This window comes from Heptranchias perlo, chromosome 15 (genome assembly GCF_035084215.1).
Source record: "Heptranchias perlo isolate sHepPer1 chromosome 15, sHepPer1.hap1, whole genome shotgun sequence".
NCBI classification, from domain to species: domain Eukaryota; kingdom Metazoa; phylum Chordata; class Chondrichthyes; order Hexanchiformes; family Hexanchidae; genus Heptranchias; species Heptranchias perlo.
In genome coordinates, this window is record NC_090339.1 from 58,689,862 (window position 1) to 58,707,191 (window position 17,330).

The window sequence follows — 17,330 nt, forward strand, 5'->3', positions numbered from 1 at the left end:
GGGAACTGCGGGCAGGGAGTAGAGCAAAATGCCAACAAGAAAACCGTAGGAGAAAGCACTTAACTGAGCTCCCTGCTCCCCTTTCATGTGCACAGCACTGATGTCTAGTAACAAAAGGTGCACTTTATCCCTTACATTGACTACAGAACGGGTCAGACATACACCCATGTAAATGCTGACTTTCACTACCAAACTGCTAAACACAACCACTACATTTTAGAACTGCTTCAAAGCTGAAGCCAGGACCAGGTTTGTAGGAATCATTGTTTAACTCAGGCTAATGGGATTTGACTGCCCTGTGCGGGAAGTATTTCTCGAGCGTCCATACTTTTCATAGCACCCCAGGAAAGAAATAGTGGACAGCGTTGCGGGAATCTAAATAGTTTTGGGTAAGTGTGGCCATTCCAATTTCATATCGGTCCTAATTTGCACTTCAAAAAAGTTGCTCCTATGGACGTTACGCCCTGTTAAGAAACATCTTAACATTGCGTAGAGAAAAGGTCATGACGCAGTGTACATGTTTAATGCTGCAACACCTACAGGCTGCAGGGTGTGAGGAACTGGATCATATATCAGATGCTCTGTTGTCATTATCTATTTTAATCTTTCTGGTGTGATAAATATCTTCCAGGATAATACTTATACAATAAAGTTCCCCTATAAATATAAGTGACTTTAGATCTGTAACTGCAGGCAATTGGGACTAGCTTAGTGGTATAAACTGGGCGACATGGACATGTTGGGCCGAAGGGCCTGTTTCCATGTTGTAAACTTCTATGATTCTATGATTCTATGTCAGGAGCCTACAGCACTCCCGCTATATCTCCAATATATTTAGTGCTTGGCTGATTGATTCTTGTACAGTTACATTTTAAAGAACACAATTATGCAGCGTGAGAAAATGTCCCCAGTCAGGTACCGAACACATATTTGGCAATTAGACACTTTCTTTTGAAAGGACAACAACAACAACTTGCATTTATATAGCGCCTTTCACGTAGCAAAACATACCAAGGCACTTCACAAGAGTGATTATCAAACAAAATTTGACACCGAGCCACATAAGGAGATATTGGACAGGTGACGGTCACAGAGGTAGGTTTTAAGGAGCATCTTAAAGGAAGAGAGAGAGAGAAGTAGAGAGGCGGAGGAGTTGAGGGAGGGAATTCCAGAGCTTAGGGCCGAGGCACCTGAAGACACGGCCGCCAATGATGGAGCGAAGAAAGTCGGGGATGCCTTGATGGGAGCCTTATCAATCCCTCAAAAGTTGCTACGCGTACGTTGAATTACTTTGGGGTGCAATGACTGTTGTTATGTAGGTTAACACAGCAGCCAAACAGCATGTGGCAAAATCCCACAAACAGCAACTGGATGAAAGGTCAGTTAATCTCCTTTTCACAAGATCCCAAGATAATTACGGAAGAGGAAGGCCATTCGGCGCATCTTAATTTATCCAGCCAGGTTGGCTCTACATTCCCCTGTTGCAGTATTCAATTCTTCCATAAATAATTCGAGGGTTTTCACCTCCCCTGCTCAATCTGGGATTCTTTGCCATACATTGATCACTCGAGCAAAGAAAATCGAGTGAGGTGTAAAATGGGATGCCGATTCGCTATCACCCGTTTATCACCCAGTGATAAAAGTTAAAATTACCCCCCTTGTGTGAAGAACATCCCGATATCAGTTCAATTTAATTTGAAGTAATATTCTGGGTTAACCTTTTCCATACCCTTTAACCATCTTGTAAGATCACCTCTCGGAAACCTCCCCGTCCAGGATGAAAAGCTAAAGTTTCTCCAGATGTTCCTCAGAACCTAGATCTCTGGCGCTGGGCTTTGGTAGGTAGGTCTTGGTCATTTCAATAGCAAAAAACGTTTGGAGCAGATTGAATGAGTGGTTTGAAAATCTCCTAGCAAAAACCTCAGTGCCTTCAAACAATGGGCCTTAAATGAACTGGATGAACACACATACACACACACACACACACACACACACGCACGTATATAAAAAAAACCTCAGTGGAAACTTATGGAATTTGGAAAGAAGATCAAACTATCAGATGCTCTCTGTGGCTTCGAAATGTTAATCAAATCTGTCCCCGTTAAATAATTTATTGCAAGAGAAGCTGAACAGGGATGAAAAATGCTTATAATTTCGATGGATTGATGACCTTCCATGGATCTCGACAGTCTCAGGAAAACTTCAATTGCAAGAATATATTTTAGGTCCAGGCAACTACATCCAGTAATATTTAAGGAAACGGCCATTCAACTGCTCCAGTTTTAGTATTTTAATAGTGGACAGATATAGCCTTAGAACTGGGGAAATATATTTTGATCTCCATGTTTCCTAATGTTACGAAAACTCATTTAAAATATATACTGTAAGCGTGTGGAATTTGGCATGGCTGGCAGTGAGATATGAATAATAACTCTACTTGTGAGTTCAACGTAACTCATATGGGACTTAATTGCTGACGAGTTATCAGCTCAGCCTCATTTGTGGAGACACTTATCATATCTTACTGCGAGCTACCGAAACACAAGCTTGACATCAACCAACCATTTAGTTTGCCTACAACAACAACTTGCATTTATAAAGCACCTTTAACATAGCAAAACGTCCCAAGGTGCGTCACAAGGGCGTAAATCAGACAAAATTTGACACTAAGTCACGTAAGGAGATATTAGGACAGGTGACCAAAAGCTTGGTCAAAGAGGTAGGTTTTAAGGAGCAACTTAAAGAAGGAGAGAGAGGTGGAAAGGTTTAGTGAGGGAATTCCAGAGCTCAGGGCCTAGGCAGCTGAAGGCACGGCCACCAATGGTGGAGCAAAGGAAATCGGGGATGCACAAGAGGCCAGAATTGGAGGAGCGCAGAGATCACGAAGGGTTGTAGAACTGGAGGGGTGAAGCCATGGAGGGATTTGATAACATGATCGAGTTCAATGTAGTGTTTGAAAGGGAAAAAAGTGAATCAGCTGCTAAGATTCTAGACTTGGGTAAGGCCGACTTCAATGGGATGAGACAGAGACTGTCCGCAGTAAACTGGGCAAATCTGTTAATGGGTAAAACGACTGATGATCAGTGGGAAATGTTTAAAGAAACATTTAACGTGATACAGAATCGGTTTATATCCCTGAGGGGCAAGAACTCTACTTGCCAAAAAAAAAGCCATGGACAACTAAAGAGGTAAGGGACAGTATAAGACGTAAGGAAAGGGCATACAAAAAGGCAAAAAATGGCACAGATCCTGGCGAATGGGAAAGATACAAAGATCAACAAAGGGTCACAAAACAGATAGTAAGAGCTACAAAAAGAGAGTATGAAAAGAAATTCGCAAGGGATATCAAAATCAATATGAAGAACTTTTATAGTTATATTAGGAAAAAGAGGGTGGTCAGGAGCAGTGTTGGCCCCTTAAAAACTGAAAGTGGGAATATTGTCATTGACAATGGGGAAATGGCGGACATGTTGAACAATTACTTTGCGTCAATATTTACAGTAGAAAAAGAGGATAGCATGCCGGAAATCCCAAGAAAACTAATATTGAATCGGGGACAGGGACTCGATAAAATTAACATAAGTAAAGCAACAGTAATGAAGAAAATAATAGCACTAAAGATTGACAAATCCCCAGGACCAGATGGTTTCCATCCCAGGGTTTCAAAGGAAGTAGGTGAGCACATTGCGGATGCCCAAACTATAATCTTTCAAAGTTCTCTAGATTCAGGAACTGTCCCTCTAGATTTGAAAATTGCACATGTCACTCTGCCTTTTAAGAAAGGAGAGAGAGGGAAACCGGGGAATTATAGACCAGTTAGCCTAACATCTGTTGTGGGGAAAATGCTGGAGTCTATAATTAAGGATAGGGTGACTGAACACCTCGAGAATTTTCAGTTAATCAGAGAGAGCCAGCATGGATTTGTGAAAGGTAGGTCGTGCCTGACAAGCCTGATTGAATTTTTTGAAGAGGTGACTGAAGTAGTGGACAGGGGAATGTCAATGGATGTTATTTATATGGACTTCCAGAAGGCATTTGATAAGGTCCCACATAAGAGACTGTTAGTTAACATAGAAGCCCATGGAATCGAGGGAAAAGTACGGACTTGGTTAGGAAGTTGGCTGAGCGAAAGGCGACAGAGAGGAGGGATAATGGGTAAGTACTCACATTGGCAGGATGTGACTAGTGGAGTCCCGCAGGGGTCTGTCTTGGGGCCTCAATTATTCACAATATTTATTAATGACTTAGATGAAGGCATAGAAATTCTCATATCTAAGTTTGCCGATGACACAAAGATTGGTGGCATTGTAAGCAGTGTAGATGCAAACATAAAATTACAAAGCGATATTGATAGATTAGGTGAATGGGCAAAACTGTGGCAAATGGAATTCAATGTAGACAAATGTGAGGTCATCCACTTTGGATCAAAAAAGGATAGAACAGGGTACTTTCTAAATGGTAAAAAGTTAAAAACAGTGGATGTCCAAAGGGACTTAGGGGTTCAGGTACATAGATCATTGAAGTGTCATGAACAGGTGCAGAAAATAATCAATAATGCTAATGGAATGTTGGCCTTTATATCTAGAGGACTAGAGTACAAGGGGGCAGAAGTTATGCTGCAGCTATACAAAACCCTGGTTAGACCGCACCTGGAGTACTGTGAGCAGTTCTGGGCACCGCACCTTCGGAAAGATATACTGGCCTTGGAGGGAGTGCAGCGTAGGTTTACTGGAATGATACCCGGACTTCAAGGGTTAAGTTACGAGGAGAGATTACACAAATTGGGGTTGTATTCTCTAGAGTTTCAAAGGTTATGGGGTGATCTGATCGAAGTTTATAAGATATTAAGGGGAACAGATAGGGTGGATAGAGAGAAACTATTTCCCCTGGTTGGGGATTTTAGGAGTAGGGGGCACAGTCAAAAATTAGAGCCAGACCTTTCAGGAGTGAGATTAGAAAACATTTCTACACACAAAGGGTGGTAGAAGTTTGATACTTGCTCAATTGCTAAATTTAAATGTGAGATAGATAGCTTTTTGGCAACCAAAGGTATTAAGGGATATGGGCCAAAGGCAGGTATATGGAGTTAGATCACAGATCAGCCATCGTCTTATCAAATGGCGGAACAGGCACGAGGGGCTGAATGGCCTACTCCTGTTCCTATGTTCCTAGAAGCCTAGTTTTCTGTTGCAGTCCCTTCGACCTTTGCTGATATCCCGCATTGCGGCCCATGGACATTCACTCACTTTTCTTATCAACAAAAATTAGGACCTAGCCCGTACAGATAATGTGGCAGGTATCACTTCGGACTGACATTTTTACCATGTGCAAGTTTAATAGTAGGTCGTGAATTATTACAATAGTACCTATTCCAATGCTCTCCTGGCCATCTCCCACCTTCCACCCTCTATGAACTTCAGCTCATCCAAAGCTCTGCTGCCCGTATGCTAACGAGTCCCGTTCATCCACCACCCCTGTGCTCGCTGAAACTACATTGGCCCCAGTCTGGCAACACCTCGAATTTAAAATTCTCATCTTTGTGTTCAAATTCCTCCATGGCGTCGTCCCTCCCTATCTCTGTAACCTCCTTCAATCGTACAACTCTCCAAGATCTCTGCACTCCTCCAATTTTGGCCTATTGTGCATCCCCAATTTCCTTCGCCCTGCCATTGGCAGCCATGCCTTCAGCTGTCTAGGCCCCGAGCTCAGTAATTCCTTCCCTAACCCACTCCGCCTCTCTCTCCTCCTTTAAGATGCTCCTTAAAACCTATCTTTTTGACCAAGCTTTTGGTCACCTGTCATAATATCTCCTTATGTGGCTCGGTGTCATATTTTGTTTGATAATTGCTCCTGAGAAGCGCCTTGGGACGTTTCACTACTTTAAAGGCGCTATATAAATGCAAGTTGTTGTTGTTGTTGAATGACATTGGCAGGCATTGTGGGGGAGGTTTCTCCTTTTGGTGCTCCCGATGCACGTTAGAGACGATTTTAACTTGGCCAAATCTGTGTTGATGAGGCGCTGACGGCCCCATTAATGCCCAGCCTCTGCCATTTTTACAGGAGACAAATTGCTCGACCTTTTGAGACGATGGGTCCCTTTTATTATGCACGGACACTATGCTTTGATATTTAGATGTTCAGCCTCATTCCTGTATTACAACAGTGCCTTCACTTCAAAAGTACTTCATTGACTGTAAAGCGCTGTGGGACGTCCTGAGGTCATGACAGGCGCTAAATAAATATTTCCTTCCTTCCCAAAGTAGGAAATGAGGCAGCCAATATGCACACAACAAGGTCCCACAAACAGCAATGTGACAATGACTCGATAATCTGTTTTTGCAGTGATGTTGGTTGAGGGATAAATATTGGCCGTGGGATCTTTTACGTCCACCCGAGAGGGCAGACGGGGCCTCGGTTTATTTTACGTCTCATCTGAAAGACGGCACCTCTGACAGTGCAGCACTCCCTCAGCACTGCACTGGGAGTGTCGGCTTAGATTTTGTGCTCAAGATTCGGAAGTGCAAAACCTTGGCCAACATGCTCATCTGAAATTCCTCTCTCCATCATTTCAGCGGAGGTGGTAAGCTATTGAAAATGAATGGCCTATCACCTCCGATAAAACAGCAGCGAGGCAAACATCCTAAGTGTTTGTACAACCGGTATCCCACAGTGTGATTTCAGGGCTAATATATATATTTTTTAAAAGCTTGTGATGATGTTCAAACAATTTTTATTGATCCTTGGAGGTAATTGCTTCAGATTTGCTAGTTATAGGGCCTTTAGTCCCTCCAGCCCCTTGCAATTGTGTAGGCTAATGTTTCATCGTTCTATTGCTTGACAGAACACCTTAAGGCATCACTCAAATTGGAAGCAAGCTCCTGTGAAACATATACTAGGCATACCAAAAAAGTTTTCAACCATGAATATAATAGTAACATGTTACTAATCTTCATTTGGGTGTCTCTACTCACTGTCCCCGGGTTGTATTTGTTGAAAGCAATCAAAACACGACGGGCTTCTAGAATTGTTTGAATATCTCGGCAATACAGCCCCTCTGTGATAGTTTTGTTTTTTTTTTGCAATTTCTTTCAACTCGCTTTTTATCATTTTTCCCTTCTTTCTGTCTGTCCCCGGAAGGTTATTCCTCTACATCCATTCTATCATCCTCACTTAGGAAGAGGGGATCGTCTGGTTCTAATGGGCCAGCAATGTTCCTTGGTCAGCCCTCCAGGATTCTCTAAGCCATGCAGGAAACATCTCTTCAGGCCATTTCCCCTCCTTTACCATTCTAATAAAACTGAACTTTTTCTTTTGAAAAGATACTGGAGGTGGGATATTACCACTGTAATTTCATACTTCTCCTGTGCATTAAAACTAATTCTCCCATCAAGTGCAGCTCTGTGTTGGAAGTGCTAAACTGTAAGATTTGCCCGGGTACATGCCCAGAATGTGATCAGATGGAAGGGAAGCTAAACAAAAAAGCTAGCTATTTTCCTCAGGATGATGGGGAAGATTTCCCTGGTCCTGTAGTTTGCGGCTACTGGGTGAAGTTAATCTGGGAAAATCGGGCAGGGAGAGGGAGGGGGTTTGCCCAATTCTCAGCCCGTTTTATCAGGCGGGCTCCCTTGTAGACATGCGCTCCTCCCTAACAATTTTCCTGTATTCACAGGTGATCCAGTACAGGAACAGGGACAGGAGGATCTGCCCCTACGAATACTCCAAAGTTGACAACCCTTTCCCGGGTTGTCCTGGAGCCTTCCCGGAATTAAAGATTAATCTTTCCGACACTCCGAGTCAGCAACCCGGGAGAAAAAAAAAATCGCGAGGACGCGTTCTTCTGTTTCGCGACGGCTGGACTTGCGACAGGCAGCGGGGACGCAATGCTCCGCAGGGTGCAATGGAGCCCTGGCGCACGGACGCTCAGGTAGAAACCCGATGGCGGATACAGCGGGAGTGCAAAGGATTGTAGGCATTGTAGCCACCATTACTGGGCGACCAGTGGTGGGAACATGGGTGCCAGGCGGTTTGAGGTGGGAGGTCATGTGATGAAAGCTGCCGGAACACGGGTCCAATCAGATTTGGTAGACCCTGTTAAAATTGGATAGCCAGGTGGTGAAGGATAGAATACTAGAGCCTGGTCTTCAGTTGCTTCCAAGCCTCTATTCGCAGAGATTCCCCCTTACACACACACCACACTCTAGATAAACTCTCACATAAGAAGGAGACATAAAAGTCCCCAATTGACACACACCACCTGAATACAATTAACACTAATTGATATAAATCACATGATACAATTAACAGACCCTAATGAATACCGGCAAGGTGTCCATTGTTCATTATATGACTGGAATGACTGCTGGTGATAACAGTGAACCAAGGCTTGATGCTTTCGGGTGATATTCTACTGTCTGCTGCTTTAAACAATAACAACAACAACTTGCATTTACATGGAGCCTTTAACGTAGTAAAAACATCCCAAGGTGCTTCATAGGAGTGTAATCAAACAAAATTTGATACCGAACCACATAGGGGACATTAGGACACTGACCAAAAGCTTGGTCGAAGAGGTAGGGGTAGTCGAGTCTGGAGGTAACAAAGGCATCGATGAGGGTTTCAGCCGCAGGTAAGCTGAGGCAGGGGCGGAGACGGGCGATGTTGCGGAGGTGTTGGAGCGGATATGGGGTCGGAAGCTCAGTTCAGGGTCAAACAGGATGCCAAACGGTCTGGTTCAGCCTCAGACAGTGGCCAGGGAAAGGGACGGAGTCGGTAGCGAGGAAACGGAGGTTGTGGCAGGGAGATGTCAACCCATTTAAAATAAACAGGTTAACACAGGCATCGTAACAGCAGACTGCAGAACGTCAGCTCGACATGTAAAGTGTTCCTCTGCTGTTGTTGCCAAGTCACTTCTAGCCACATAGGAGGATGCTGATAATGATTATTGAATGCCTCCCATCTTTAAGAATATACGTAGCCTTTTTAGCAACCTTTCCAGTTGGTCATATTATACGGACACACAGTGAACAAATTTTACAATTAAGCGCTCTGAACGCAGGGCTTTGAGAAACAGCAGCTTTCATTTTAACGCACAGAGATTCGTGCAAATCGATCTGCGCTCCCATCATGCAAAGCTCTGAGCCGGGAACGATGATGCTTAACGTTCACTCCGTGCAACAACAACAGCAACTTGCATTTATGTAGCGCCTTTCACACAGTAAAACGTTCCAAGGTGCTTCGCAGGAGCGTTATCAGACAAAAACTGACACTGAGCCACATAAGGAGATATGAGGACAGGTGACCAAAAGCTTGGTCAAAGAGGTAGGTTTTAAGGAGCGTCTTAAAGAGGGAGAGAGAGGCGGAGAGGTTTAGGGAGGGAATTCCAGAGCTGGGGGCCCAGGTGGCTGAAGGCACGGCCGCCAATGGTGGAGCAAATGGAGTGGGGGATGAGGAAGTGGAGGAACGCAGAGTTCTCGGCAACCTTGCTTCCATTCTACAAATCCTGTACGTGAGCCAAATCCAGAGCAGAGCTGAAAGTATTGCACTCACTAATAAACCACAGAATATCAGAATATCCGCTCCACAAAACAACAGGCTGTCTCCACTTTAACTGTGAGCTTCAAATGACTTGTAAAGAACCATTTGAGAGGTATTCAATCCAATTAGATTTTCTTAGCGGGAGAACTTTTTGTATTCCCAAATGCAAATACTTTGTGCTTTTTTTTGTGACAAAACCAAGTGCAGAAACTGCCAAAATACCAATCTTCTTTCTTTTTTTGTTAACACTGTAATCACACTCGAAATGGTAGTTATTGTACAAGAGATAAAACAGGTCATTTGCAATCCGAAAAGGTTATCTGTATTTCTACAAATACTCTAAATCACTGTTCATTAGTTCTGCTAAATAAAGGCCAGATTTTTAAGTGCAATTTGTAAAACATGACATTAATTCACTAATTAGAAAATTATAAGTTGTATACATTTGGTAGATTTAATGTTAGCGGAAACATAATTCATGGGGAATATTTGCATTTTGATTTTATTGTGCCAGCCTCTGATAGTAATAATTTCACAAAGGTTTGACTATGCCTCTCAGTTCTACCTTTTCATCACTTGTGTAACACTGAACCCAAATTGCTGCTTTTACACTGTGCGAGTGCTGAGTTCCTGACACATGGGTTTTGTTCAGAAATAAACGATAGGCGGGATAGTCCCTGTTTCTTTTTTGTTGGATTTCTCTGCTCACTGACCTTAGTGAACTGTGCGTGGCTGAATATTTTGTCTTATTCATGCATAGTTCTTAATAAACTGTAGGGAAATCAGAACTAGAGGGAGGCCTTTTGAAATATTGCCCTCACTGCATCTTACTGTTCTCATGGATCTTATAGTCCTCAATGCATCTTGCAGCCTTCACTGCATCTTACAGGCGTCAATGCATCTTAGCATCCTCAAGACATCTTAAAGTCCTCATTGTAACTTAAAGCCCTCACTGCCTCTTATAGTCCTCAATACAGCTTAGAGCCCACACTTCATCTTAGTGTCCTCAATGTATCTTATGGTCCTCATGGATCTTACAGCCCTCGCTATAGCTTAGAGTCCTCACGACATCTTACAGCCTTCATGCATTTTAGAGGCTCAATGCATCTTAGAACCCTCTTAGGCCTTTTGAAATATTGCCCTCACTGCATCTTACAGTCCTCACTGCGCCATGGACGTTTAGTCAATCATCTTCCAACCTGGATTCTTAACCCAACCCATACATTTGTTTCACATTTAGGCTGTATTTAACACTGCAAAGTAGTGTCAGAGCGAAGCAAAATTGCTTTGCGCCAACACTAAAGTTATAGCGTAAATCTGGTGTCGGAGTCTAGCCTGAAGTAGAGAGTTACAGTCCACTTCACCAGAGTCAGATCCAGCCCTTACTCCAGATTTACACTACAAAAGTTCTTAGCACCAACACTCCTACTATAGTGCAAGTGCACCATTGAACGATTGTCATAAATAATTGTTTTAATTAATTATAGTTCATTTTAAAAATAATGTTTACAATTACGCAAAGAAAAGATGTTTCCACTTGTGGGGCCATAAATATAAGATAGTCACTAATAAATCCAATAAAGAATTCAGGAGAAACCTCTTTACCCAGAGAGTGGTGAGAATGTGGAACTCACTACCACAAGGGGTAGCTGAGGTGAAAGCACAGATGGCTTTAAAGGGAAGCTAGCTAAGTACATGAGGGAGAAAGGAATGGAAGGGTATGGTGATAGGGTGAGATGAAAAGGGGTGGGAGGAGGCTCGTGTGGAGCATAAACACCAGCATAGACCAGTTGGGCCGAATGGCCTGCTCCTGTGCTGTAATTTCTATGTAATCCGATGTAGTTCCAGGTAAATAACTGCACAAGTAATCAGATTTATCATTGCTGTCTTTAGACTGTGAGCAATGTGTCACTCAGCTGTCATCTTGCAATCATTCATCTCCAGTGCACTGTCTGAACTGGCTTGTGGAACCATTATCAGTACCTGACTTAATAGACTCTTTCAATTACCAGTGTTCAGCTGTAATGAAAGTTGTGATGGGGATTATGAAAGGTTGAACATTATCCCATTGAGTTGAAATTTATGGCAGATGTTTATCCGTCCAACTGATCTTGTAAAAACAAAGCAAGCGGTGAGAGAGAGGCAACAGTGGAATTTAAAAAGAACCCTTTCGGATGCCGTGGGAGGCCCACTGCTCGAAGATACATATTGGGTAATTGTGCGAGGCCTCCTGGTGTGGAGCCTTGCTAGACGGGAGCACGGCTCATGGATTCGGTCGCACAGGCTCTGTCTCCGAACCCCATTAGCAAGAAGTGAAGCCTCTCAGGACAACAACACCTTTAGAGAGAAGGATCTCTTCTTGAGGTGAACCTTAGTGACAGTAAAGTTTGCAAGCACACAAACTGAGGCCCTTTCAGCGAGCGCATGCTTTCATTTCGACAAGGGAGCAGGCTTGTCTGAATGGCAAAGGCTGCAGGCGAATCCAAGAGTAGAAAGTGAGCACATTTATGTCATTCTGGTGTTTAGGTGTCATCTGTGGCTCAGTGGGTAGCACTCTCGCCTCTGAGTCGGACAGTTGCGGGTTCATTGTCCCACTCCAGAAACTTGAGCACAGAATCTAGGCTGGCACTCCCGGTGCGGTACTGAGGGAGTGCTGCACTATCGGAGATGTTATTTTTTGGGGATGAGACGTTAAACCGAGGCCCCGTCTGCACTCTCCGGTGGACGCTAAAGGGGAGTTCTCCCCGGTGCCCTGGTCCCTTGACCAACATATCGAAAACAAAATTATCTGGTCGTTATCACATTACTGTCAGTAGGACCTTGCTGTGTGCAAATTGGCTGCTGCGTTTCCTGCATCACAACAGTGACTACACTTCAAAAGTACAGCACTGGCTGTAATGTGCTTTGGGACGTCCCGAGGTCGTGAAAGACGCGATATAATTGCAAGTGTTTCTTTTCCTTCTACTGCACTATCAGAAATTCTTAGCAAATTATGCTTAACCCCTAATAAACAGAGGGGAGCGCGTCTGGTGAGTGTTGAGTGCTCGAGCACCTTCGATAGTCAGACTACGCGCAGTTAATCAGTCTTCAGCAGCTCGCCATTCAGCTGTTAAATAAGTTTTACAGTCCTAATACCTTCTTTAATTCAACAGCAAACAAATGTCTGTTGGATGGGCCTTACTGGGGCCTGTAATTAGCATTTGTTTAGCAGCCGACTGCTGCAATTAATTACTTATTGACGTGCACTAATAGCTGATAGAGTCCTCGCACCAAGTAGGTCTTATGGTTATTATCTTCTGACTTAAGCAAAGCAAGGTAAGAGTTGGAGAAAAGATGAGGAATTGTAAGGTCCGAGATAAGGACAGACTAATAAAGCATCAGTGTGCTCCAATGGATGAAGGCTCGCTGCTTTGTGCTGTTGTGTATCGGGGTTTGATACTGGTTCAGTGAAAGGAGCCAGGATTCAGGTTTCCCTACAGCTTGTCCTAATGCCTTGTGGTTGGTGGTATAGTACTGGCGACCCAGAGGGCCGCAAGACAGTGGTCGGCACAAAACGTTCTGGGAGTCCTGCAGGGAAAGGGGAGGGAAAGGATCCGATCGGGCTGTTCCCCGACCAGACGGTCGATGCCATTTGGCAGAACGTCTCGTCGCCAGAACTGACCAACAGGCACAAGGACGTAGCCTGGGTGGTGGTGAGAAGGGCCCTCCCAGCGCGGTCCTTCCAACACGCACGGAAACTCAGCGCCACCGCGAGCTGCCCTCGAGGCTGCGGCGGGGTCGAGACCGTCGTCCACCTCCTGGTGTGGAGAGAGATGCGTTGGTGTCACAGTTTGGTAACACAGGACGCTGTGCTGTTCCCCGGGAAGCACACCGAGACAGATATCAACTGCTGCTGGAAAGACAATCAACTCGGTGAAGGTAGGCCCTTAGGTCCGCCCGAAACCTGCTGGTCTTCCAGCTGAAGGAGCTGTCCACGACCGAGTGTTGCCGTCTGGCACACTCCATGGTCGAGGGGCATGCTGCGGGATGCACTGAAGTGAGGTGCGGCCTATGTAAAAGCTCTGTGGGGAAAGGCCGCTGTGCAAGGCCATCCCGCTTTGCATTGTACAAAATGTATCAGGAGATCTATACTGTGCTTTGAATTGAAATAATGGGATCATAGTGTCTACGATCTGCAATGTATTGGTTTGAACTGCATTGCTTGAAATTGTGTCTTTTTACATTGAACTGTGCGTATCTTTAAATTTTATGAAATAAAGTATATTTTGAAATTACAAAAAAGCTGTGAGTTCAAATCCCATCGTGGCAAGTTTTCAATAAATCTGGTCGTCGGCAGACTGGCACCAGGAAAATGACCACGAAAGCTGCTGGATTGGTGTAAAAATGGTTCACTCATGTGCTTCAGGGGAAGGAATCCTGCCATTCCTACCCGGGTCTGGCCTACACGTGTCCACAGCTCACACTATGTGGTCGACTCTTAATGCCCACCGTAGACAGGCAATACATACTGGCTTGCCAGTGTCACCCACATCCCTGGAACAAATAAATATTAAAATATTCTACTGGTCTGCAAGCCCATCTAGTTGAATGCCAAGTACTTTGGGACGTCCTGAGGTCGTGAAAGGCGCTATATAAATGCACGTTGTTTCCTTCTTTCTTATTCAGGCTGTACAGTCGCTATCATCCTGCCGACAAGTGAGTCAGTGTTGGACTCAGCGCCACTCCAACTCTGCCGGTGTGTGGGCGTGTTACCGGGGTTGGTTCTGGCATCTGGTGCCCCCCACAATGGTGAGCAACCACGATTTTCCCAGGACCGCTCCTCACAGGCGGTGTTGGTTCACGGTACACCCCTACAGCGCAGCCGTAATAACACCGACGTGTTGGGGGTCCTGGGAGGCAGTGCCCCTCGTGTCTGACTTTAGTGCTAAGGTGATCCTTCAGTACAACAACAACAACTTGCATTTATATAGTGCCTTTAGCATAATAAAACATCCCTAGGCGCTTCACAGGAGCGATTATCAAACAAAATTTGACACCGAGCCACCTAAGGAGATATTAGGACAGGTGACCAAAAGCTTGGTCAAAGAGATAGGTTCTATGGAGGAGAGAGAGGTGGAGATTCGGAGAGGTTTAGGGGGGGATTTCCAGAGCTTAGGGCCTAGGCAGCTGAAGGCACGGCCACCAAGGGTGGAGCGATTAAAATTGGGAATGTGCAAGAGGCCAGAATTGGAGGAGTGCAGAGATCTCGGAGGGTTGTAGGGCTGGAGGAGGTTACAGAGATAGGGAGGGGGCGAAGGCATAGAGGGATTCGAAAACAAGCGTGAGAATTTTAAAAGCGAGACGTTCCTGGACCAGGAGCCAATGTAGGTCAGCGAGCACAGGGGTGATGGGTGAACGGAACTTGGTGAGAGTTAGGATACGGGGCAGCAGAGTTTTGGATGAGCTCAAGTTTATGGAGGGTGGAAGATGGGAGGCCGGCCTGGAGAGCATTGGAATAGTCAAGTCTAGAGGTAACTAAGGCATGGTACCTACAGTGGAGCTCATCCCAATGATATTGGGATAGTGTCCGCAGAGTTAAAGTGAAATCGGACAGTGAGGGACGATGATATTGCAAATAAAGGAGCTTTAAGAGAAGCCTAAAGGCCCAGGGGTGGAAAGTATCAGTGAGTTACCAACTTATTTAAGCATTTTAACGCTGTGAAGAAAAGCACTCAGGGACTAAACATTGTACGGGAGTGTGGTGGTTATGTTACTGGACTAGTAATCCGGAAGCTTGGACTAATAATCCAAGTTAGAACATGAGTTCAAATCCCACCAGGACAGCTTGAGAATTTGAATTCAGTTTTTTAAAAATCTGGAAAGAAAAACCTGGTATCAGTAAAAGTAACCACGAAGCTGTCGGATTGTTGTTAAAAACCCAACCAGGTTGCTAATGTCCTTTAGGGAAGGAAACCTGCCGTCCTTACCCGGTCTGGGCCTATATGTGACTCCAGTCCCACACCAACGTGGTTGACTCTTAACTGCCTTCTGAAGTGGCCAAGCAATCCACTCGGTTGTATCAAACGGCTGGGATCCAAGAAGAAGGCCCACCGCTGTTAATTGGATGATTTATATCAAATAGTGTTAATTGTATTCAGAATTGGCTATCGATTGGGGACTCTCTCTGGTGTCCTTTTTATAGGCGAGCTTATCTAAGGTATGGTGTCTGTGAGGGGAATCTCTGTGAATAAAGGCTTGGAAGCAACTGAAGACCAGGCTCTAGTCTTCCATCCTTCACCACCGGGCTATCCAATTTTAACAACCACCACTTTTTCAGGGCAACTAGGGATGGGCGATAAATGCCGGCATTGCCAGCGATGCCCACATCCCGAGAATGAATATAAAATAAAATTGGAGAAGCAGGGAGTGCAGGCTGGTGGGTGAGGTTGGAGGAGGTTTGAGGGTTGGGCTAGGACTTGCAGCTCAAAGGCCATCAAAAAGACAACTAAGCACTGGGGATCATTTCTAGAGGGATGGAATTGAAAAGCAGAGAAGTTACGTTAAACGTGTCTAGAACCTCGGTTAGGCCACATTTGGAGTACTGTGCACAGTTCTGGTCTCCACACTATCAAAAGGATACAGAGGCACAGGAGAAGGTGCAAAAAAGATTTACTAGGATGATATCGGAACTGAGAGGTTATACCTATCAGGAAAGATTGAGCAGGCTGGGGGTCTTTTCTCCAGGAAAGAGAAGACTGAAGGGTGATCTGATAGAGGTCTTTAAGATTATGAATAGGATAGATGTAGATTAGATGTTTCTACTTGCAGGGGAGGCCAGAACTAGGGGCCATAAATATAAGATAGACACTAATAAGTCCAATAGGGAATTCAGGAGAAACTTCTTTACCCGGAGAGTGATTAGAATGTGGAACTTTCTACCACAAGGAGTAGTTGAGGCGAATAGCATAGATGCATTTAAGGGGAAGCTAGATACACACACGAGGGAGAAAGGAATAGAAGGATATGCTGTTAGGGTTGGATGAAGTAGTGAGGGAGGAGGCTCATGTGGAGCATAAACACTGGCATGGACCTGTTGGGCCAAATGGCCTGTTTCTGTGCTATATATTCTAAGTAATTCTATGTAAAAATGAGGCTCAGACCAACTGATTTCAGTGAAATCTGGGACATGATGGGAGATTGTGGCTTTCTTGGTGTTTATCAAGGAGAGATACCCAGAACGAGTTCTGTACAGTCCCGCATCAAATAGAGTACAGGTGAAATAAAATATTTATGCTGCCCAACCAATGGGGTGTCTAATGGGTGGCCGATCGGCTACCACCAGTTCCTGCCCAGTGGTGAAAGTTAAAATCAACCCCGGCCAATCTTTCTCGCTGAAGTAGTCAGTTTAACACCAGTTTTACACTGGGGGGGGTGGGGGCAGCCCCTCCATCAGCTGTTTCGAGTCTCATTTTATATTGGTCCTTTTACAGGTCAGTAGAGAGGTTTCATCCCATCGGTCTTGGGGCTGGGTTCGATCTCTGTGCTTTGGGTGAACAGACAGCGGGAGAGGAATTGACGGTCGTGCGAAATGGGCGATAGCAAATTGGCCGCCCTTTTTGCACCCCGCCCGATTGTCTTTCCCGTTGGAGTCAACAGAGAAGATAATCGGGTGAAGGGTACAACAGGCCACCAAATTCACTATCGCCCATTTTTGAGCGACCGCCCAAGACCAATTTTACCTCCAATGTGTCCCCCTACAATGTAAGATACTTTTATCCGATCTCTTGTTCCAGTTATTAAATTATCTGAAGCTACTT

General features: G+C 44.8%; 1 protein-coding gene and 1 long non-coding RNA gene across 6 annotated transcripts in view; one reads left to right on the top strand and one right to left on the bottom strand.

Annotated features, from left to right (window-relative positions):
- Nucleotides 1–17,330, bottom strand: part of aff2 (AF4/FMR2 family, member 2) — a 384,792-nt gene that overhangs the window by 63,596 nt on the left and 303,866 nt on the right. The gene's annotated exons all lie outside the window — the stretch shown is intronic.
- LOC137333141 (uncharacterized) overlaps nucleotides 1–17,330 on the top strand; it is a 42,187-nt gene that overhangs the window by 18,286 nt on the left and 6,571 nt on the right. Inside the window, exon 2 of the long non-coding RNA XR_010965804.1 lies at nucleotides 7,670–7,924. This is a non-coding gene — a long non-coding RNA (uncharacterized lncRNA). The remainder of the gene's footprint in view (nucleotides 1–7,669; nucleotides 7,925–17,330) is intronic.